Below are 23,873 nucleotides of genomic sequence, written 5' to 3'. Positions count from 1 at the left end.
TCAAATGACACAAAGGTTTCAAACTTAGTAACTTGCACTACACAAAAAAAAGAAAAGAAGGCGCTTTTTTTTGGCCTTTAACGGCGCTTAAAAGCGCTGCCTATGATGGCGCTGCTGTAGGTATGTACAACGTTTTTTTTTACACAAAAGTGTTGCCTTATGTATACTTTAGGCAGTGCTTTTCTTTGAAAAATGCTTTCTAAAGTAGGTCTGTAGCAGCGCTTTTTCCTGAAAAAGCGCTTCCTAAAGTAGGCCTTTAGCAGCGCTTTGTCTAGCCTTTTATGCTTTTTATTGGCATTTTTAAGCAGCGCTTTTCCTAAAAAGCGCTTTCTTTGCTTCACGTAAAAAATTACATTTTAAGCGTTTTTATGTAAACGCACTGCCTATTCTTTCTTTTTTTAGAAAGCATATTTTTTGGAATAATCCCATAAACCTGTAATTCAAGCCTTACATTTCAACGAGCCTTTATTTCAACAAAGGAGCCATTATATACAAAAAAAGACATTATATACCATTATAATTCAAAATATGTACACCATTATAATTCAATTCACATGTTTGCAACAAAACTAAAATCAGCCCTAACAATAACTAAATCAGCCTTAACAAAATCAGCCTAAAATCACCAAAAACCGACGAGCGAACGGTCCTGGTCCTGCAAGGTATGAACAAAACAACACGATCAATTAAACTAACTTGGCTCCAACACAATTAAAGGTCCTGCAAGGTATGAACAGAACAACACAGTCAATTAAAATAACTTGGCTCCAACACAATTAAACATAATTTTTCATAACACTTTTCAACTTCCAATACCTTATATGATTCTTTTCTCCATAAAGTATTCACACAATTCCTCCTTGATTTCTTCCAATTGATTTTTCGTGTAATGAGCACACTTGTATTCATCAAAGTACTACATAATAAAACATAATATGCACGATTTAGTTAAAGTTATAAATTATATGAAATATTCGATAAATATTAAAATAAATCCTAAGTTATAAATCCATATCGTGATTGGAATCTCTATTCGATTCAAATGAAGGATTTCTTTCATAAACCTCATAACAAAGTATCTGCAATATATACTGTTACGCTGACGAGCATACTACATAGAAAAACAAATAAGAATGTATAGTTGTCTTGTTTTATCAAGTAGCATCACTATTATATGCAAAATTGTGGAAATTAATGTACCTCCACTTTGATCCATGTAATGTTGCTTGATATAGACCGTGATACTCGAGCTTCTCTTTGAGAGCATAATACTTGTATTGATCTTACAAAATAAAAACATATATTTAGAAAAATCTCACTGAAATAATTAAATATACAAATACACACGAATATATTTAGAACAATCTCACTTACATATCAATCATTAACTTCATATCTGGATAATTTGTCCAATCACCATCTACCGAATTCAGATAATACACCACTTCTTTGAAAGGATCAATAGAAACCAACAACCAGTGACGTTCTATAAATTAAAACAAAAGTTTTGATGGAAATTTTCAACACAAAAGATACAAAGATTAGAATGAACTTAGAATGAAGTACTAACCCTACAGGAATAGTATTATACGGTAAAAGATACAAGCTTTCTGTACTTCTGGCCATGAATCTCTCAACTAAGTAATATCTTACTGAATCTGGATCCTTAACAATTGACGCTCCGTTGACACGGGAGGAAGACACGAAATGGAATCTATTTGACAAGTGATTCCCGCGCATCAATTTTTCATACAAGAACCTTAAATAAAAACATAATAAAAATCAGACTATTTTCATTGAAATGTGTAAATAAATTATTCGACTAATTAAATAATAGATTAATCGCATTACCGGATGCATGAGTGTACAACACTGATGCCTAATTTTGTATGATGTACGTAGAACTCAAGGAATCACATAGAATGAGCGATGTACGTCGAACTTGGCAAGGTTGATGATGGAGAGTGAGAGGTGGTGGCAGTCCCAAGGTTGACGGTGGTTCTGCGAACATCAACACAGACGGAGGGCTCGCGGAAGAACTGAGATGAAAGGCGACGAGAGTGAGAACGGCGGTGTTGATAGAACTGAGAACAGCGGTGACCGGTGGTGAACGGGTTGTGAGGAAAACGAAAGAAGATGAAGGTCGCGTAAGAACTGTTGAGCAACTGAAATCGTGTTTTGTTATTTTATGGTTTAGGAATTTTAATTATAAAATTTAGAAAAGCCAGCAAAAGCGCTTTCTTAATGTTAGATTTAGCATCACTTTTTCCTTAGAAAGCGTTTTCTTTTCATATGACTTTAGCAGCGCTTTTTAAAAGTGCTTTCTTAGGTTAACATTTAGCAGCGCTTTCTGAGGTTAACATGTAGCAGCGCTTTTGTAAAAGTTTTTTCTGAGGTGCTTTCTTAAGACGGCCTTTAGAAACGCTTTTTTAAAGCGCTTTCTTAAGATGGCCTTTATCAGCACATTTGTTTAGCAATTTTTTTTACAACTTTTGGCAGCGCTTTGTGATAAAAGTGCTGTCTTTTTAGTGCTGCAAAATTGACTTTTAGCGTAATGTTGATATCTCTGATAACTCTTTACTGCATATCCGTATAACAAAATATACCGTTGGATAGCTAGCATCATATTGATCATGTCCATAAAATTTAACATCAATCGGAAATTATTTAATATGTTAAACAAAATGATCAAAATTAACAGTTTTGTTGAAGTTTTGTAAGATGTTCGTTTTAGTGCTTCTCGTTGACATATCAAAAATTTTGATTGATGTTAAAATTTATAGACATAATCTATATCATAATAGCTTTCAATCCAATAGTGAATTTCATTATATAAATACGTGATATAGAGTTATCAGAGGTGTCATGTTACTAAATTGGACACCCTTGTTACAATTATATATATATATATATATATATATATATATATATATAGAGAGAGAGAGAGAGAGAGAGAGAGAGAGAGAGAGAGAGGGATCAAATTACACCGGAAGAGTTACACTCGCTCAATAACTTCATTTTGAATACCGTTGGATTGAAATATATTATCATATAGATTATACTTATAAAATTTGAGATTAATCTATAGTAATTTACTATGTCATAGAATTACATCAAAATTACACACTATATGAACGTTCATTTTAACATTAATCTTTAGATATCTCGATGGTATTGCAAATTATTATAGATTAATCTCAAATTTTAAATGTTTGATCTATATGATATTATGTTATAATCTAACTGTTGATTTTAAAAAATATTATTCGAAATGAATTTACGAGCGAGTGTAACTCGTGGTGTAACTCTTCAAATATTTCTATTATATTTATTTTCAAATTCATTTTCCTTCATCCTTGATTCATGTAAAATATGCACTGTATTTATATTTTGAGAGGGAAGATGAATACACTTTGTTATATATATATATATATATATATATATATATATATATATATATATATATATATATATATATAATATTTAATTATTATATATTATTTATAAAAAAAATCTTTTGAACACATCTCTATGTATGAGGAAAGATTAAATGTTTGTCTCTTTAAATTTTGGATACTTAGAATTTTTTTTATTTGTTTTCGTCGTTTCTAAAGATTAATATGTTGTGAATTTTTTTTCAATATATAAATAAAATTATATTTATTTAATTTAAAATTAAATATTTAACATTATTATGTTGTTTAAGTTTATTGGTATTAAGTTTTATACAATAATATCTTTTTAAGCATTCAATTTGAATAAATTCATAAAACTTATATTTTAATGAGTTTGTTCTCACAGTAAAGTTTATTGTTATTATTATCAAACGACATCTTAAATGAATATGACCTATATTTGTGGCTAGTGCCTTGTAAATTTAAGATTCCCTCTATTTAATTTATTAAAATCTCTAGTAATTTTTGCTGATCAAGTTGGTTGATAAAACAAGTTGTAAAAGTAGCCACTGTTGTGTAAATTTGATTCAATCGAAATCACAAGTGTGTAATTATTCATGCGAACTGTTATGTTCCGTTAAATACTTATTAATTATTAAATGTATCAATGTGGGTGCGTAATACTTGATGTCAGCATTACTACAAAACGCCCATACGACAACGCCAAACTCACCACAATTCATCAATACACCGTGGTGACATATCTAAACTAAGGCGCTAACAATTTTTAAATTTTTTTTTTATTAAAAAATGTTAGCATATAATAATGGTGGGTCATTTAACCGTGGTGATAAAATGAAACTTTCATGGGTTTGAACTTCAGCGCCCTCGAATATTTTATTTCCTTAACATTAAGACGCCTGCCTTTTCGTTTTTATTTATTTTTAAATAAATAATATAAGGGATATCACTATGGTTGATAGTTTTAACCGTTGTGAAATAGTATACCCATATATAATCGAATTAACTCTCACTTTTTGACAGTAGTGTCGTATCCTTCGCTGGTAAACCCTAGCACCCATTTTTTCTCTTCTTCTTCATTAGTCGTGATTCTTGTTCTTCATACGAAAGGTATTAATCATCTTCCATCTTCTTGTTACATAGTTCCTGATTATCTCTTTTGTTCCATCTTGTTGAATGTTCTCTTTTTTTTTAGATTCGTCTTCACGACCTTAACAGAAATAAATTACAAGAAATATGAAGCCATGTTAAAAACATCATCCACCTTGTACTTCTTCTTAGCTTCACAACAATACGAACTTCATACTTTTGTTAGTGTTTTTAATTTGTTGCATGTATTTGTTGTTGAAAATTAAGTTTGCAGTTTCACATCTCGATAACTTTCATGGTATTTGTAGGACTCAAAAAAAGAACAATTCATTGTTAAGTCACAAGAAAAGTAAATGAAGAAACAACAGTAAAAAACTTCATCTAGTTTGAGAAATTATGAGAAGAAATATAAGAAGTATGAAATTATTGTGTAAACTTCTTATTCCTTATATTTTTTTTCATTGTTTATCAACCTTGATGAACCTCATAATTGATTCTTATTCCACCTACGATTAGTTTCAATAAAAGGTGTGTTCTAGAAACATTTAATAATATCTGGTTCTGTTGTAAGATGTTGTTTTGTTGATAACTGCTTTTGTATGTTGTTGTTGTTTTTTATTAATGTTCTTAGAGCAACAAGATTAGGTTGAGTTTATTATATTCTATGTAGATTGTTTGTTTCACTAAGCCTCACTTAAAATACATTCATGTAAATTGACATAGATACTTATAATCTACAAATTAAGTTATTTTTGAAAACCAACTTATATCAATCAATGTTTTCCGAAATGCTTGTGTTTTATCTTTCATTTCGTGCTCTTTTACTTATAAAATATGGTATAATGACATGGCTCCTTAGATGCATCGATATCTTTGATTATATTTAAACTTCAATAACAATAATTAATTGGATAATCTACCTCATCATCATCACTTATAATCATAATTTTAATGATGTTCTATCATCATAAAAACTATGATGATAAGTGATGATGACAAAACAAATTATCCAATGCCTTGTTGTTATTGAAATTTAACTATTATCAAAGATAGAGATGTATCAAAAGAGTTAGACCAATAAACCACATTCTATATGTAAAAGAGCATGAAATGAACGATGAGACACATGCAATCAAAAAACAATGGTTTGTTTAAGTTGGTTCTCAAGAATAGTTAAGTTGCAGATTATACACTACAACAAATTTGTCTTTTAGCGGCGCATCTACGAAAGCGCTTTTGGGAAAAGCGCTGCTATAGGTTGCGCAAAAAACAAAAATAAAAAACACGGGAAAAAAGTGCTGGCAAGGGGGGGTACGAGAGCGCTTTCTAGAAAGCGCTGGTAAGGGGGGGTACGAGAGCGCTTTCTAGAAAGCGCTGGTAAAGGGGGGGTACGAGAGCGCTTTCTAAAAAGCGCTGGTAAAGGGTGGGTGCTGAAGGATAGAAAAACACTTAGAAAGGGGGGGTTTGAATAAGTGTAGTCTAAAAACTTGAACGATAAAAACAATTTGCACAGTTATTTTTATCCTGGTTCGTTGTTAACTAAACTACTCCAGTCCACCCCCACGGAGTGATTTACCTCACCTAAGGATTTAATCCACTAATCGCAACAGATTACAATGGTTTTCCACTTAGCCCACGACTAAGTCTTCTAGAGTATCCTGATCACAACCTGATCACTCTAGGAACAAATGCTTAGACACAAGCTAAGACTTTCTTAGAGTATCCTGACCACCACGTGATCACTCTAGTTACTTACAAATTAATGTAATCAATTCTAAGAGTATTACAAATGCTTCTGAAAAGCTATAATCACAACAGTGATATTTCTCTTAACGTTTAAGCTTAATCTCACTAATATATTACAACAGCAATGTAGTGAGCTTTGATGAAGATGAAGTTTCTGAGCTTTGAGTTGAACAGCGTTTCAGCAAGTTTTTCAGAATAAGTTCGTTCAGGATTGGTAACCTTGCTTCTCATCAGAACTTCATATTTATAGGCACTTGAGAAGATGACTGTTAGGAGCATTTAATGCTTTGCGTATTCCGTACAGCATTGCATTTAATGTTTCACGCTTTTGTCAACTACCTCGAGCCTTGTTCACGCTGTGTCTATTGACATTGCCTTTAATAGCTTCCAACGTTCCTTTTGTCAGTCAGCGTAGCCTGCCACCTGTACTTTCTTCTGATATGATGTTTGTGTATATAACGTTTGAATATCATCAGAGTCAAACAGCTTGGTGCATAGCATCTTCTTGTCTTCTGACCTTGAAGTGCTTCTGAGCGTGATACCATGAGAACTTCAGTGCTTCTGCTTCTGAACTCAAGTTCTTCTGATGCTTCCATAGACCCATGTTCTGATTCTGCTTTGACCATCTTCTGATGTCTTGCCAGACCATGTTCTGATGTTGCATGCTGAACCTTCTGAGTCAAAGCTTCTGAGCGCTGATTTGTGCATACTCTTTATATATTTCCTGAAAAGGAAATTGCAGTGTATTAGAGTACCACATTATCTCACACAAAATTCATATCCTTGTTATCATCAAAACTAAGAATATTGATCAGAACAAATCTTGTTCTAACAATCTCCCCCTTTTTGATGATGACAAAAACATATATAAATTATATGAATTTGCGATCAGAAAGAGCAGACGGCTAAAGACAATTACACAGCTATAACATAAGCATGTGAATATGTCTCCCCCTGAGATTAACAATCTCCCCCTGAGATGAATAATCTCCCCTTGAAATTAATACTAGAAGAATTTTATAAATAAAAGACTTCCCTGAGTATTTTAGTAGAGACGTTCACATATGCTTGATCTTCAGAACATTCATGACTTCTGACTTCTGCTTCCATCGGACAGCTTCAGAACTTGAATTTCTTTAGATCTTCAGAACATCCACAGCTTCTGATTCCTGCTTCCATCGGACAGCTTCAGAACTTGAATTTCTTTGATCTTCAGAACATTCACAGCTTCTGATTCCTGCTTTCATCGGACAGCTTCAGAACTTGAATTTCTTTGATCTTCAGAACATTCACAGCTTCTGATTCCTGCTTCCATCGGACAGCTTCAGAGCTTGAATTTCTTCTTACATCACTTCATGCTAGATTGTATCAAAACATTGTTGAATGTACCAGAGCATCATCAGAGCATCTCTACATCCTGAAATGTTACAGAACAACACTAAATGACAAAAGTCAGCATGAATGAGTCAGAACATAGAATATGTTTCAGAACACATAATATGTATCAGAGCCATATAGAATGTATCAGAACAAATAGACATAATGTTTCAGATCATATTCTATCATCAGAATATCTGAACATTCTTCCTTCTTGCTTCTGATTCTGAAGCTTCATAGCACTCAGCTTGCTTCAAAAATCCAAGAGCTTGAATTCATCTTGTTGCTTCTTATGTTGATCTTTAAAGAGAATCTTCAATTCCTGCAACAACACAACTTAAAGCATAGAACTTTGCAAGTTCTGTTAGTAATGTGGGGCCTTTTTACCCGGTAACTGATAATATTATTCAGATCATTTATCATATATTTTCTCCCCCTTTTTGTCATAACATCAAAAAGAATATAAAAGATTCAGATGTAGAAAACGACAAAGGAAAGAAACAGAATCAAACTTTTGAAGAAACGTTTGAAGAATATAAAAGAAGAAAAATAAACTGAAATGATGAATAGCATTTAATGTTACGTGACGTGAGGAGAGATAATAATGACAAAAGAAGTGATTAGCACAGTTACCTAAGTAGGCGTCCCCTCAACTGCACGCACGCTTGTCCAGAAATAGTGAACACGTGTTTACCATCTGGAAAGCCACTTACAGCTGTTTTACTTTTAAAGAGATTCTGAGTCAACTTAGACAATGAAACGTTAGTAATAACAGAATCACTACTTCTAATTGATTACAATCAGAACTTCTTATAAAAGACTAATCCAATCTCATTTCAGAAGATACTCATACATAAGATCTTCTCATCTTCTCATTCTGGGCATAAATCCATACTGATATTCTTCAGAATGAACTTAAACCTATCTTCAGCAAGGGGTTTTGTAAAGATATCAGCCCATTGATGGTCTGTATCCATAAAGTTTAAAGATATAACACCCTTCTGAACATAGTCCCTTATGAAATGATGTTTAATCTCAATATGTTTAGCTTTTGAATGTAAGATAGGATTCTTAGATAAACATATAGCAGAAGTATTATCACAGAAAATAGGAATGTTACTCTCATATATCTGATAATCTTCTAGCTGACTTCTCATCCAGAGCATTTGTGTGCTACAACCAGCAGCAACAACATATTCTGCTTCTGTTGTTGAGAGGGCAATAGTAGCTTGCTTCTTGCTGTACCATGAGATCAGATGACTTCCAAGAAATTGACAACTTCCAGAAGTGCTCTTCCTTTCAATTCTATCTCCAGCATAGTCAGCATCACAGAATCCTACTAAGTTGTATTCTTTGGATCTTCTGTAAACTAAACCAACATTAGTAGTACCTTTCAGATACCTCAGAATTCTCTTAACCGCAGTTAAATGAGATTCTCTCGGATCTGATTGGCATCTAGCACACAAACAAACACTGAAGAGAATGTCAGGTCTAGAAGCAGTTAGGTATAGAAGAGATCCAATCATACCTCTGTACAACTTCTGATCTACCTTCTTACTTACCTCATCCTTACCTAGGACACATGTTGGATGCATAGGAGTTTTGGCTTCTTTGCTTTCAGAAAGATTAAACTTCTTCAGAAGTTCTTTCACATACTTCGTTTGATGAACATAGGTTCCATCAGACGTTTGGTTGATTTGAATCCCAAGGAAATACTTGAGTTCTCCCATCATGCTCAATTCAAATTCAGCCTGCATAGACTCGGCAAACTCCTTTCCAAGTGTAGCATTAGATGTTCCAAAGATGATATCATCAACATATATTTGACATATTAAAATATCCTTTTTAAAGGTTTTACAAAAGAGAGTAGTGTCCACTTTTCCTCTAGTGAAACCATTTTCCAGAAGGAAAGAACTTAAACGTTCATACCAAGCTCTAGGAGCTTGCTTCAATCCGTATAATGATTTCTTTAATTTAAAAACATGATTTGGAGACTTGGAGTCTTCAAAACCAGGAGGTTGATGGACATAAACTTCTTCATCTATATAACCATTTAAGAAGGCACTCTTGACATCCATCTGATAAAGAGTGATGTTATGTTGAGTGGAAAAAGAAATTAATAGACGAATAGATTCTAACCTGGCCACTGGTGCAAAGGTTTCTGTGTAGTCAATCCCTTCTTGCTGACTATAACCTTGAGCAACCAGTCTGGCTTTGTTTCTTACCACTTCTCCCTTCTTGCTTAGCTTGTTTCTGAACACCCACTTAGTGCCGATGATGTTAAATCCTTTTGGTCTAGGAACCAAGTCCCATACATCATTCCTTGTAAACTGATTTAGTTCTTCTTGCATGGCAATTATCTAGTCTGGATCTTCTAGAGCTTGATCAACAGAAGTTGGCTCGATCAAAGAAACAAGAACTAATTGACATTCTGCATTGTTCTTAAGGAATGCCCTTGTTCTGATGGGATCATCTTTCTTCCCAAGGATCACATCTTCTGAATGAGCTGAAGCAAGTCTAGGTGATCTTCTGACTGTTGGCTCTTCAGAAATCCTGAGATTCTCTAAAGATGCAGCAACTTGATCTTCTGATCCATTGCTTCTGAGACTTTCAGCTTCTGCAGCTTTGCTTCTTGGTTCTACAGCTTCTGATATATCAATATCTATATCTGCAAAATTCTCAAACTGCTTTGGTTTTTCAAGACCAAGCTTATCATCAAACCTGATATTGATGATTCTTCTACAATCAATGTTTCAGTACTGTATACTCTTTAGCCTTTAGAGCGTTCAGAATATCCAAGAAGGAAACACTTTTGTGCTTTAGAATCAAACTTACCAAGATGATCTTTAGTATTCAGAATAAAACATACACATCCAAAAGGATGGAAATATGAAATGTTGGGCTTTCTGTTCTTCCACAATTCATAAGGAGTCTTATTTAGAATAGGTCTGATAGAGATTCTATTCTGAATATAACACGCAGTGTTTATTGCTTCTGCCCAGAAGTGTTTAGCCATATTGGTTTCATTGATCATGGTTCTGGCCATTTCTTGTAGAGTCCTATTCTTTCGCTCTACCACTCCATTTTGTTGTGGAGTTCTAGGGCAAGAGAAATCATGGGCAATACCATTTTCTTTGAAGAACTCCTCAAAGAATCTGTTCTCAAATTCGCCACCATGATCACTTCTGACCTTTATGATCTTGCACTCTTTCTCAGATTGGATCTGAGTGCAGAAATCAAAGAACACTGAATGAGACTCATCCTTGTGTTTCAAGAACTTTACCCATGTCCAGCGGCTATAATCATCTACGATGACTAATCCATATTTCTTCCCTCTGACAGATGCTGTTTTGACTGGGCCAAACAGATCAATGTGCAAGAGTTCTAACGGCCTTGAGGTAGACACAACATTCTTAGACTTGAATACAGGTTTGGAGAACTTGCTCTTCTGACATGCTTCACAAAGAGCATCTGATTTGTATTTCAGATTTGGGAGTCCTCTGACCATATTTAGTTTGTTAATCTGAGAAATCTTTCTCAAACTAGCATGTCCTAATCTTCTGTGCCAGACCCATTGCTCCTCAGAAACAGACATAAGGCATGTCACCTTCTGCTTCTCAAGATCTGAAAGATCAATCTTATAAATGTTATTCTTTCTCTTGCCTGTAAATAGGATTGAGCCATCCTTCTGACTTACAGCCTTGCAAGACTTTTGATTGAAGATTATATCATAACCATTGTCACTTAATTGACTTATGGACAATAAGTTATGCGTTAATCCTTCTACAAGAAGTACATTAGTTATGGAAGGAGAGTTACCAAGACTTATGGTTCCAGAGCCAATGATTTTGCCCTTCTGATCTCCTCCAAACTTGACTTTTCCACCTGGTTTAAGCACCAGGTCTTGGAATGTAGACCTTCTTCCCGTCATGTGTCGCGAGCACCCAGAGTCCAGGTACCATGACATTTTACTTTTTGTCCTCTTTGCCGCCAAGGATATCTGCAACAGAAATTATCTTCTCCTTAGGTACCCACAATTTCTTGGGTCCTTTCTTGTTAGTTCTCCTCAAGTTCTGATTGAACTTGGGTTTAGCAAAATATTTAACAGGAGGAACAACATGATATTCTTTAGGTTTGTCAGCATGATATTTCTTAGGATGTGTCACATGCTTCTTGGTGTGAACAGTGTTAAACTTCTGTGCATGTGAAGTGAGCCTAATATCATGTGCATGGCCATATTTGAACTGATCATACAATGGCTTGTATGTGACCTTCAGATCATCAACAGGTTCAAATTTATGTGAGGTATCACCCTCATAGCCAAAACCAAACCTTCTGTTTCCAGAAACACCATATATCATAGAAGCAAGATGACTTCTGCCAATACTTCTAGATAAGAACTTTCTGAAGCTCGAGTCATATTCTTTCAGAATATGATTCATGCTAGGAATGGTTTTTTCTGTTTTAGAAGGAGATCCACTATCTTTGGATAGATTTAAAGCTTTTTCCTTCAGTTCAGAATTTTCCAATTCCAGCTTCTTAGTTTCAAATTCAAACTGCTTCTTCAGCTTTTTGTATTTGATACTAAGATGAGCCTTGAGTTCCAGAAGTTCTGTTAAACTGGAAACTAACTCTTCTCTAGATAGTTCAGAAAATACCTCTTCAGAATCTGATTCTGATGTAGATTCTGATCCATCATCTTCTGTAGCCATCAGCGCGAAGTTGGCTTGCTCTCCTTCAGAGTCTGATTCTGATTCTGATTCAGAATCATCCCATGTTGCCATAAGACCTTTCTTCTTATTAAACTTCTTCTTGGGATTCTCCTTCTGAAGTTTTGGACACTCGTTCTTTTAATGTCCAGGCTCATTGCACTCATAGCAGACAGCCTTCTTCTTGTCAGATCTTCTGTCACCAGAAGATTCTCCACGTTCAAATCTCTTTGAACTTCTGAAGCCTCTGAACTTCCTTTGCTTGCTCTTCCAGAGTTGGTTTACCCTTCTGGAGATCATGGACAGTTCATCTTCTTCTTCAGATTCTGACTCTTCAGGATCTTCTTCTCTAGCCTTAAAAGCGTTAGTGCATTTTTTAACATTTGATTTTAATGCAATAGACTTACCTTTCTTCTGAGGCTCGTTTGCATCCAGCTCTATTTCATGGCTTCTAAAGGCACTGATAAGCTCTTCCAAAGAAACTTCATTCAGATTCTTGGCAATCTTGAATGCAGTCACCATTGGACCCCATCTTCTGGGTAAGCTTCTGATAATCTTCTTTACATGATCAGCCTTGGTGTAGCCTTTATCCAGAACTCTTAATCCAGCAGTTAGCGTTTGAAATCTTGAGAACATCTTCTCAATATCTTCATCATCCTCCATCTTGAAGGCTTCATATTTCTGGATTAGAGCAAGAGCTTTAGTCTCTTTGACTTGAGCATTTCCCTCATGGGTCATTTTCAGTGACTCATATATATCATAGGTAGTTTCCCTGTTAGATATCTTCTCATACTCAGCATGAGAGATAGCATTCAGCAAAACAGTTCTACATTTATGATGATTCTTGAAAAGCTTCTTCTGATCATCATTCCTTTCTTGCCTTGTAAGCCTTACGCCACTAGCTTTCACTGGATGTTTGTAACCATCCATCAGAAGATCCCATAGTTCACCATCTAGACCAAGAAAGTAACTTTCCAGTTTATCTTTCCAGTATTCAAAGTTTTCACCATCAAATACTGGTGGTCTAGTATAACCATTGTTACCATTATATTGCTCAGCAGAGCCAGATGTAGATGCAGGTGGGTCTGTTGGAATTTCACCAGCCATCTTTTACTGAAGCGTTTTTCTCTTCCTGAATCTTTTCTAAACACGGTTAAGTGCTTGCACCTTAGAACCGGCGCTCTGATACCAATTGAAGGATAGAAAAACACTTAGAAAGCGGGGGTTTGAATAAGTGTAGTCTAAAAACTTGAACGATAAAAACAATTTGCACAGTTATTTTTATCCTGGTTCGTTGTTAACTAAACTACTCCAGTCCACCCCCACGGAGTGATTTACCTCACCTGAGGATTTAATCCACTAATCGCAACAGATTACAATGGTTTTCCACTTAGCCCACGACTAAGTCTTCTAGAGTATTCTGATCACAACCTGATCACTCTAGGAACAAATGCTTAGACACAAGCTAAGACTTTCTTAGAGTATCCTGACCACCACGTGATCACTCTAGTTACTTACAAATTAATGTAATCAATTATAAGAGTATTACAAATGCTTCTGAAAAGCTATAATCACAACAGTGATATTTCTCTTAACGTTTAAGCTTAATCTCACTAATATATTACAACAACAATGTAGTGAGCTTTGATGAAGATGAAGTTTCTGAGCTTTGAGTTGAACAGCGTTTCAGCAAGTTTTTAAGAATAAGTTCGTTCAGGATTGGTAACCTTGCTTCTCATCAAAACTTCATATTTATAGGCACTTGAGAAGATGACCGTTGGGAGCTTTTAATGCTTTGCGTATTCCGTACAGCATTGCATTTAATGTTTCACGCTTTTGTCAACTACCTCGAGCCTTGTTCACGCTGTGTCTACTGACATTGCCTTTAATAGCTTCCAACGTTCCTTTTGTCAGTCAGCGTAGCCTGCCACCTGTACTTTCTTCTGATCTGATGTTTGTGTATATAACGTTTGAATATCATCAGAGTCAAACAGCTTAGTGCATAGCATCTTCTTGTCTTCTGACCTTGAAGTGCTTTTGAGCGTGATACCATGAGAACTTCAGTGCTTCTGCTTCTGAACTCAAGTTCTTCTGATGCTTCCATAGACCCATGTTCTGATTCTGCTTTGACCATCTTCTGATGTCTTGCCAGACCATGTTCTGATGTTGCATGCTGAACCTTCTGAGTCAAAGCTTCTGAGCGCTGATTTGTGCATACTCTTTATATATTTCCTGAAAAGGAAATTGCAGTGTATTAGAGTACCACATTATCTCACACAAAATTCATATCCTTGTTATCATCAAAACTAAGAATATTGATCAGAACAAATATTGTTCTAATAGGTACGAGAGCGCTTTCTAAAAGCGCTGGTATAGGGCACATTAGGTATATGGTATGAAAGCGCTTTTAGGGAAAAAGCGCCGGTATAGGTATACCTATGAAAGCGCTTTTGAAAAGCGCTGGCGTAGCTCATTTTAAAATTAAATTTTTTAAAACAAATTAAAACAAAACGCGTTTTGTATTTCATTCTTCATCGTTTCTTCATCGTTTCTTCACTGTTTTTCTTCACAAAGACGAAGTCACTGTTCTTCACAAGACACCGCTGTCGCCAACCTCCACAGGACCGTCGTCGTTCATTCTTCATCGTTCTTCTTGCCTTCTGTTCGCCGTCGCCGTTCGTTTTCTTCTTCGTTCACAGCCGGCACCGTTCGTTCTCAACATCTCCTCTCAGCAACAACAACTTTGAATTCGTTTGGAGGTAAATCTTCTATCATCTTTCACTATTTTGTTGTTATTTGAAACCCTAATTCTGGAAATGTGAGGTTGTAGATGAAAGTGAGGTAGCAAGGATGAGAGTGTGAGGTTTCAAACCCTGTTTTGCTTTGTTTGTATATTAGGGTCTCTGGCATATGTTTTGATACATTGTTTTGCTGAGTTTTGCTTTGTTTTCTCTGTTCAACACAATGAAACAAAAATTGCATAGACAAAATTTCTCAATGCTCAGGAATTGACTTAATGATGTCGGAATCACCTGAAATAAAAAACAACGTATAAAATTAGAATATAAAAACTAAATGTATTACAAGTTTCTAATATTGAAATAGTTAAAATAGTTGAAATAGTCAAAGCCTTGTAAGTTTTGCTTTGTTTGTATATTAGGGTCTGTGGGATATGTTTTGATAGATTTTACAGTCTGTGAGGATCAAAATTGTTGTCTCATACCGAGGCATATTCAGAATTTTATTTGCAATAAAAGGTTTATGAAACAGTGTGAATTTTTTGAATTTGCTAAGTTCCAATTGTGTACCGGTCTCAAGTCTAAGGAGGAGGTTATAATATTTTGAAAGGAAAACTCTAGCCAAAGCAACTAGATATTTTGCAGTATAGAAACTAACTTTAATATGTTCAATCTAACACGTAATAAAATCATTTTAAGCATACTTTTCTAGAACCAAATATTTGAGCATTTCGGTTTTGTAAATTCGAAAAGTGTAGAATATATGAACTACTTACTGCATTTTTCAAAAATCGAGTTCTAGCTAATTGAGTCTAGAACATATTTGAGCATTTCGGTTTTGTAAATTCGGGTGTTTGTAGTTACTAGCTAATTGATAATTGATTTCATATCATTTTAAATAATTGAGTTCTAGATTGGGTTTTTTTTATATTGTGTTAGTAGTGTGTATTTAACTACATCGTGTGTGTTTAATTTTACAGTTACTTTGAAGCCTCTGGTTTCTACTTGTACAACGCCGATTCAAACCTACCCGTCTCCCACATCAAGTCCAACTCAGGTTACTAGCCATTTCTTCTTGCTTATAGTTTGTTGTTTTCTGCTTATAGTTTATTGTTTATGGTTCTATTTAATTTCAATTTAGTGTCTCTCAATCAGTTTTTTGGTTTGTGGACTTATATTACCTTGAAATAAGGTAATGTCTTCTTTAAGAAATCGGAGGTAGGCTGAAATAAGGTACTGTCTTCTTTTAGAGACTCAAACAATCGAGACAACTGTAACTTCCTATCTTTAGCTAACTACCAACTTAACCAATATGAAAGCTATAGGATCTCATTAGGTATTGCTTAAGTGTTGCTTATTCACAGTAGTATATTTTTGTACTATAGTTGCATAACATTCTATTTCAAGACTTGAGTGGCTTGACAAGATTTATTTCTATTATTCACACTTTATAGGATCTCATTAGGTATTCTGATCAAGACATAATGATGATAGCTATTTCTTATCTTGACAGAATTCCTTAGTACCTGATAGAGAAACCAAGAAGCAAAAGCATTTGTTTAGATTAATTAAGACATGGATAAAACATGGATGAATTCAAACAGATTGTCGAAAGAGTACGAGAAAGGGGTATGGGAATTCGTTAAGTTTGCGGTTGCGCACGCCGAACACCCGATTCGAATGGCGTGTCCTTGCCTGGGTTGCTGTTATGGGGGTAAGGTTGACGGGAATAAGTTGGCATCGCATTTACTACGGTTTGGAATTGATAGAAGTTATACATGTTGGACAATGCATGGTGAGAAAAGTAACGGGAATGTTGAGTCGAGGTGTAATACGAAGTATGCTTCAAACAACGATTGCACAGACACATATGATTATGATCGAGTAGAAGAGATTGCAGAAGCGCTTGAAGAAGATCTTGAGGATTGTCCCAAAATGTTTGAGAGGTTGGTAAGCGATGCAGAGAAACCGTTGTATGATGGTTGTACAAAATTCATAAGATTGTCTGCGGTGTTAAAGTTGTACAACTTAAAGGCGGACAATGGATGGTCGGATAAAAGTTTCACAGAGTTATTAGCCCTTATGAAAGATATGCTACCAGATGATAATGTTCTTCCCAATCGAATGTATGAGGCCAAAAAGATGTTGTCCTCTATTGGCATGAGCTATGATAAGATACATGCATGTCCAAACGATTGCGTTTTGTTTCGAGACGAGTATGCAGCGTTGAATGAGTGTCCTAAATGCGGTGCCCCTCGATATAAGAAAAAGTTGTCTCCGGCCAAAGTCTTATGGTATTTTCCTATAATTCCGAGATTTAGACGCATGTATCGTAGTGAAACCGATTCAAGACACTTGATTTGGCATGCAGATGAAAGAATTATTGATGGAAAGTTGCGACATCCGGCAGACTCACCACAGTGGATGAAAGTTGATACTGATTATCCTGAATTTGGAAAAGAAGCAAGAAAACTTCGCTTGTCATTGTCTACTGATAGAATGAACCCGCATGGTATTCAAAGTATCTCGCATAGCACATGGCCTGTGATTCTTATGATTTATAACCTACCTCCGTGGCTATGTATGAAGCGTAAGTACATGATGTTATCTATGCTAATTTCTGGGCCTAAACAACCAGGGAATGACATAGACGTATACTTGGCACCCTTAATCGAAGATTTAAAGTTTTTGTGGGAGAACGGTGTGGAGGTTTACGATGGGTATAGGAAAGAAAGTTTCAACTTGAGGGCGATGTTGTTTGGAACAATTAATGATTTTCCAGCATACGGAAATCTATCCGGGTACAGCAATAAAGGTCAAAAAGCGTGTCCTGTTTGTGAAGATGAAACCGATACGACACGATTGGATCTTTGTCAGAAGAATGTCTTTCTCGGCCATCGTAGATTCTTAAATTCTAATCATCACTACCGTGGGTGGAGAAAAGCATTCAATGGAAAGGCCGAACATCGTACAGCCCCGCCTTTTTTGTCAGGTGATCAAATTTTTGAAAAGGTGAAAGATGTGAGCACTCAGTTTGGCAAGCCTTTTGCACATTCACTTGTCAAGGGTGGGTGGAAGAAGAAGTCAATTTTTTTTGAACTTCCATATTGGAAGTCGTTGTACGTAAGACATTTCCTGGATGTTATGCATATTGAAAAAAATGTATTTGACAGCGTTATAGGTACGTTACTCAATATACAAGGAAAGTCTAAGGATGGCCTTAACATAAGGAAGGACATGGTAAACATGGGAATGAGAACTGAATTGGGACCCATGACGAAAGGAAGACGAACATATCTGTCACCTGCTGTTTACACTCTATCTAGAAAGGAGAAGAAAACATCGTGTAAGTTCCTCAGTGAAGTTAAAGTTCCAGAAGGCTACTCTTCAGATATTAGAAGACTTGTGTCCATGAAATACCTCAAGTTAAAGAGTTTGAAGACGCATGATTGCCATGTTATAATGGAACATTTTTTACCAATAGGTATACGTTCTATTCTTCCAGAAAAAGTAAGAAGCTCAATAACTAAACTGTGTTTTTTCTTCAGGTCAATTTGCAGTAAGGTGATCGATCCCGCGATCTTACCAACATTGCAAAAAGAGATAGTTGTTACTTTATGTGATCTTGAAATGTATTTTCCTCCCTCGTTTTTTGACATAATGGTTCATCTAGTCGTTCATCTTGTGAAAGAGACACAATTGTGTGGACCAGCTTATATGAGATGGATGTACCCTGCTGAACGTTATATGAAAATATTAAAAGGGTACGTGAAAAACAGAAGTCGACCGGAGGGTTGTATTGCCGAACGATACATTGTTGAAGAAGTGGTTGAGTTTTGTATTGATTTTCTGTCAAATGTTCAATCAATTGGACTCCCCAAATCTCATATTGTTGAAAAAAAAGAAGGAAAAAGGCTAATTGGAAATAAAGTTGTGACAGTATCAATGGTCGAGCGGGATCAAGCGCACTTGTATGTTCTGCACAATGAGATTGAGGTTGAGCCGTATGTTGAAATGCACAAGGTTGTTCTCCGAGATTTAAATCTGAATAGAAATGAGAATTGGATAGTACGAGAGCACAATCGAAGTTTCATACCGTGGTTTAGGAAACATATTTATTCAAAGTATCGTTCAGATCCTGCTTCAGTAACAGAAAGGTTGAGATGTTTAGCCTATGGTCCAAGTATAATTGTGTTTTCTTATAGCGCATACGCAATTAATGGATACACATTTTATACCAAAGAACAGGATGATAAAAGTACTATGCAAAATAGTGGTGTTACCTTGGTAGCTGAAGCAATGCACATATCAAGTGCGAATGACTTAAATCCGAAATTTGCAAATTTGTCATATTTTGGGGTTATCGAGCGCATTTTGGTGTTTGATTACGCAAAGTTTCAAATTCCTGTATTTGGTTGCAAGTGGGTTGAAAATAATAATGGCATACGAATGGATAAGTCAGGATTTTTGCAAGTGGATCTCAATAGGGTGGGGTACAAAGATGAGCCTTTCATTCTAGCCTCTCAAGCTAAACAAGTGTTCTATGTCAATGATCCGACAAGTACGAAATGGTCTTTAGTGCTTTTATCAAACAAAATAGTTGATGAAAACATTGGAGATCAAGGTGATATTGGTGTTGGCATTGAATCTTGTACAAGAAACGATCAAAATGAGAATGAATCTTGTACTAGAAATGATCATAATGAGGGTATTTGGATCAATCCAACCGTCCGCGTTGTTAAGAGACGCGTAGAACACAATCCTACCAAGAAAAGAAAGAGACGTTAGTGAAAAAGGTAATAGTATACATATTCCGACTAATGTGCTTTATTCAATTTGTACCGATTGTTATATATTCAATTTGTATAGTTTTTTCAATTTGTATTCCAATTGTTACAATACTTATTCAATTTTGGTGCATATTTTCGTTTTGTACATAACTTTTGAACCATGTATCCGTTTGTCGACTTCTTTACATGTAACTATACTATTTTGACAATTCTGGAGCTGCTCATTCACTTATCTTTACATTTCGGGACTGTTTTTTATCGGTTTTGCTTCTGCCCGTGATCAAAAGTCGGGCTTAGGGTCTGAATTTCGGAAAACCGACTTCATTTTTGAGTCCGTGAGGACGTTTTACCATAGCCATGTAAATTTCGTTCAATTCCGACAACTTTCTTTTTTTTGACGCTTATTCTGATTTCATCGATTTCGATTTCGATGTACTTGTACATGCATGGTTTGACTTCCATTTGACTTGTATAGATTGTTAGCTTATTAATAGTGTACTAATGTGCTTTAGTTTGTTTGATACAGGTTCAATGGCTAGTAATCAAGAAAACCTACAAGAGAACCCACAAGAAAACCCACAAGATAACCCACAAGAAAACTCACAAGATAGAGATACCCCGGATACAAATCCTCAACCCAATACATCATCAAAAGAAGTTGCACGAGGCATCACCATTATGAAGGGAATCATTCGACATAGAGACCAAGGATTAATATATAATTTGGAATGGAATTCTGATAACCAACCAATTGGTCCTAATTCTGCAAAGTTGACAAGCTATATTGGTACACTTGTTCGTTTACATATTCCAGTCTCCGTAGCTAAATGGAATCTAAAAAGCAAAGAGTTGGACGAGAAAAAAGACATGATTTGGGACGAGCTTAAGGTATCATATATGGTTGTTGTTATTATCTTGACGATAATTTTATTAAATTACTTATACTAACACACTCTTTGCGTATGTTTGTTTGCAGAGGTCTTTTAACATACCAGATGAGCGTAAACGCTTCATTCTTAGTTTGGCCGGAAAAAGATATAGAGGGTGGAAAGCTTATTTAACAAACACATATCTTAAGGATAAAGAAGGACACTTTCTTGAAGAGGCCCCGGGACGTCCAAAAAAGTATGAGATCTTCATTGATGAAGAAGATTGAGTTGAGTTTGTAAATCAAAGAGATGAAGCTTTTCGGAAAAGGAGTGCCACAAATAGTGCGAGAGCATCAAAAGCCGCGTATCCATACAAAAAAGGGCGTTTGGGATATGCACGCTTAGAGGAAAAAATTGTAAGTAAATAGAAATGCGTTTTAATTAATTGCCTAAATGTGTTTTATTTGACGATTTTATCATTTGTGTCAATGCATAGTTAGAGGAGACGAAAAGTGAGGAAACCTCACTTCCAGTACATGTGTTGTGGAAGGAAGCTCGTGTGGGCAAGAATCGAGCTGTCGATCCCGATGTTCAAAGAGTTTATGCTGAATGTGTAAGTATAACACTGTGTCTTTAATTAAATCAAATGTTTTTTTTAATATATAATTGATTTTTTATCTCCACTAATAATTATTGAAATGTAAATGAATTACAGGAGACCTTGTCGCAATCGGTATCCACCGGTGAGGACCAGGATGATAGGAGTGTACTTAGTAGAGCACTAGATGCTCCTGAGTATCCCGGTCGGGTGAGGGGTAAAGGTCATGGTGTGACTCCAACCTCTTTTTACAAGCATTCTAGGAGAAGAAATCCTACCAATGAACAAGTGTTGCAAAAATTGCAGGAATTGCAAGCACAAGTCTCTGAATTGCAAAGAGATAAAGTTATGTATATGAGAGAAAAGTGCAATACTTCATCGGTGAAAGAAACTAGTGATAAAGCTAGTATCAACTGTCAAAGAAAATTTCCCGAGGTAATTATAAATTTTTTTTTCCTTACAAATTGTTCTATTTTATTAATGATAATGACTTTATATTTACTATTGGTTTAGGGAATTTCATCTTGCCAACTATACTTATCGTCACCGAATTATCGCCTAGTTGGCAAGGGAAAAGTGCACAACACTTTGGGAGATTTACTTCACCATAGACCGCTCCCGGATGGACACCTGAAAGTATCAGTTGATGTTGTATTAGATCATGATGCGGTGCTACCGGTACCTGACATGGTCTCAGAGACAACATTGATGCGAGATGCAATAGGGTCATTTGTTGCATGGCCCTCGGAGCTCATTATCATTGGTGATGAGGTATATTGAAAACCATTATGAATCATTTAGTTTTCGAATGTCAATTCTACACCGTTACGTTAACTATTTTTTACATTTTAATTATAGACTGCTCCTACAAAACCCGCAATTAAGGGTAAAGGGATTTTACAGGAGGAGGAGTCTGTTGCATCACTAAAAGAGGTACATTTAAGGTGTTAATATATAATTTGAATCTAAAACTGCATGATTTTATATTTTACCGATTGTTATATGATTTTTAGGCATCTGCTCGGGGGTCACAACAAGTGACACAGCAAGTTCGTAGCGTACCACCCAAGGGTCCTCCGAAGCAAGTGACAAAAAAAGGTGGTGCTTTTGTGCCTCGATACCGGATGACGCTCGGAACACTTGTTGATATGTCCGATTTGAAGGATGGTGCTCTCCGTGAAATCAATATGGATGAAGGTATCTTTGGTATTGAATTCATGTCAAATATTGCACTAGATGACTTGGAAGAGATTTTTATGCATGAACAACTAGGCGTCGCTAATATGCACTCATACATCCGGTAATATTCACTCATCCGACCAGTTAGACAGCACTTAGTCGATAGATTCCTGTCCACCGGCAATACAGAAAGTCTGATTCTTTGGGCGTATAATACCCGACCAGTAGGGTTAGTTTCTCATTCTTGGTTCATCTAATCTTTGTTTCTTTTGCATAGCAAAATTTTCATATAACCTATTGTTTTAATTTATAGAGCACACTGGTTGTTGCTTGCTATCAACCCTATAAGAGAAGTGGTATATTTTCTGAATTCGGTAGATGGTGAGTGGACCAATTATCCGGCTATGAAGACAATGATTGATACGTAAGTGGGATCGTTCTAAATATTCGTGTATATTTATATATTTAATTATTTGTGAGATTGATCTAAATATATGCTTTTATATTTTTGTTAGATCAATATAAGTGTTCCGAAGTCAACGAGACGCACAGGTATCCCGGACTAAATCAAACAACATTACTTGGATCAAAGTGCAGGTACATTAATTTTCACAATTTTGCTTATAATATTTATGCTACTTGATAAAACAAGACAACTATAAAATCTTATTTGTTTTTCTATGTAGTGTCCGATACAGCGAAACAGTTCAGATTGCGGATACTATGTTTTGAGGTTTATGAAAGAAATCCTTCAAACGAATCAATTAGAGATTCCAATCATGGTATGAATTTATAACTTAATTAGATAACTTCTTATAATTTATTACATTTAACTAAATCACTCATATTATGTTTTTGTTCTGTAGTACTTTGACGACTTTTATGCTGCTTCTTACACGAGACTTAAGTTGGAAGAAATCAAAGAGGATTTGTGTCAATTTTATATTCATCAGCTATTCATGCAGTAGGATTTGTGTCGATTTGAAGTATAATATTATAGTACTCTAGGATGGTTACTAACTTTGTTCATACTGTTGCCAATATTTGAAGTATAATATTGTTGATGTTACTGATTTAGTTTGTTTGACATGAGTTAGTTACATGTGAAACTTTCTGTATTCATACTTTACATGATTTAGTTTGTTTGACAGGAACTATAATGATGTATATATATAATTTTGGATATTATAATGGTATTATATTAGTGTGTATATATATATATATATATATATATATTGTCCTACCTATGGTTGAAAATATATCGTCGAAAATATATTACAGGTCGAAAATATTACAGGTTGAAAATATATTACAGGTCGAAAATATTACAAGTCGAACTGGGAGGCTGAAATTACAGATTGC

The sequence above is a fragment of the Vicia villosa genome, linkage group LG1 (assembly GCF_029867415.1).
Source record: "Vicia villosa cultivar HV-30 ecotype Madison, WI linkage group LG1, Vvil1.0, whole genome shotgun sequence".
NCBI classification, from domain to species: Eukaryota; Viridiplantae; Streptophyta; class Magnoliopsida; order Fabales; family Fabaceae; genus Vicia; species Vicia villosa.
Note: the sequence above shows the minus strand (reverse complement) of the source record.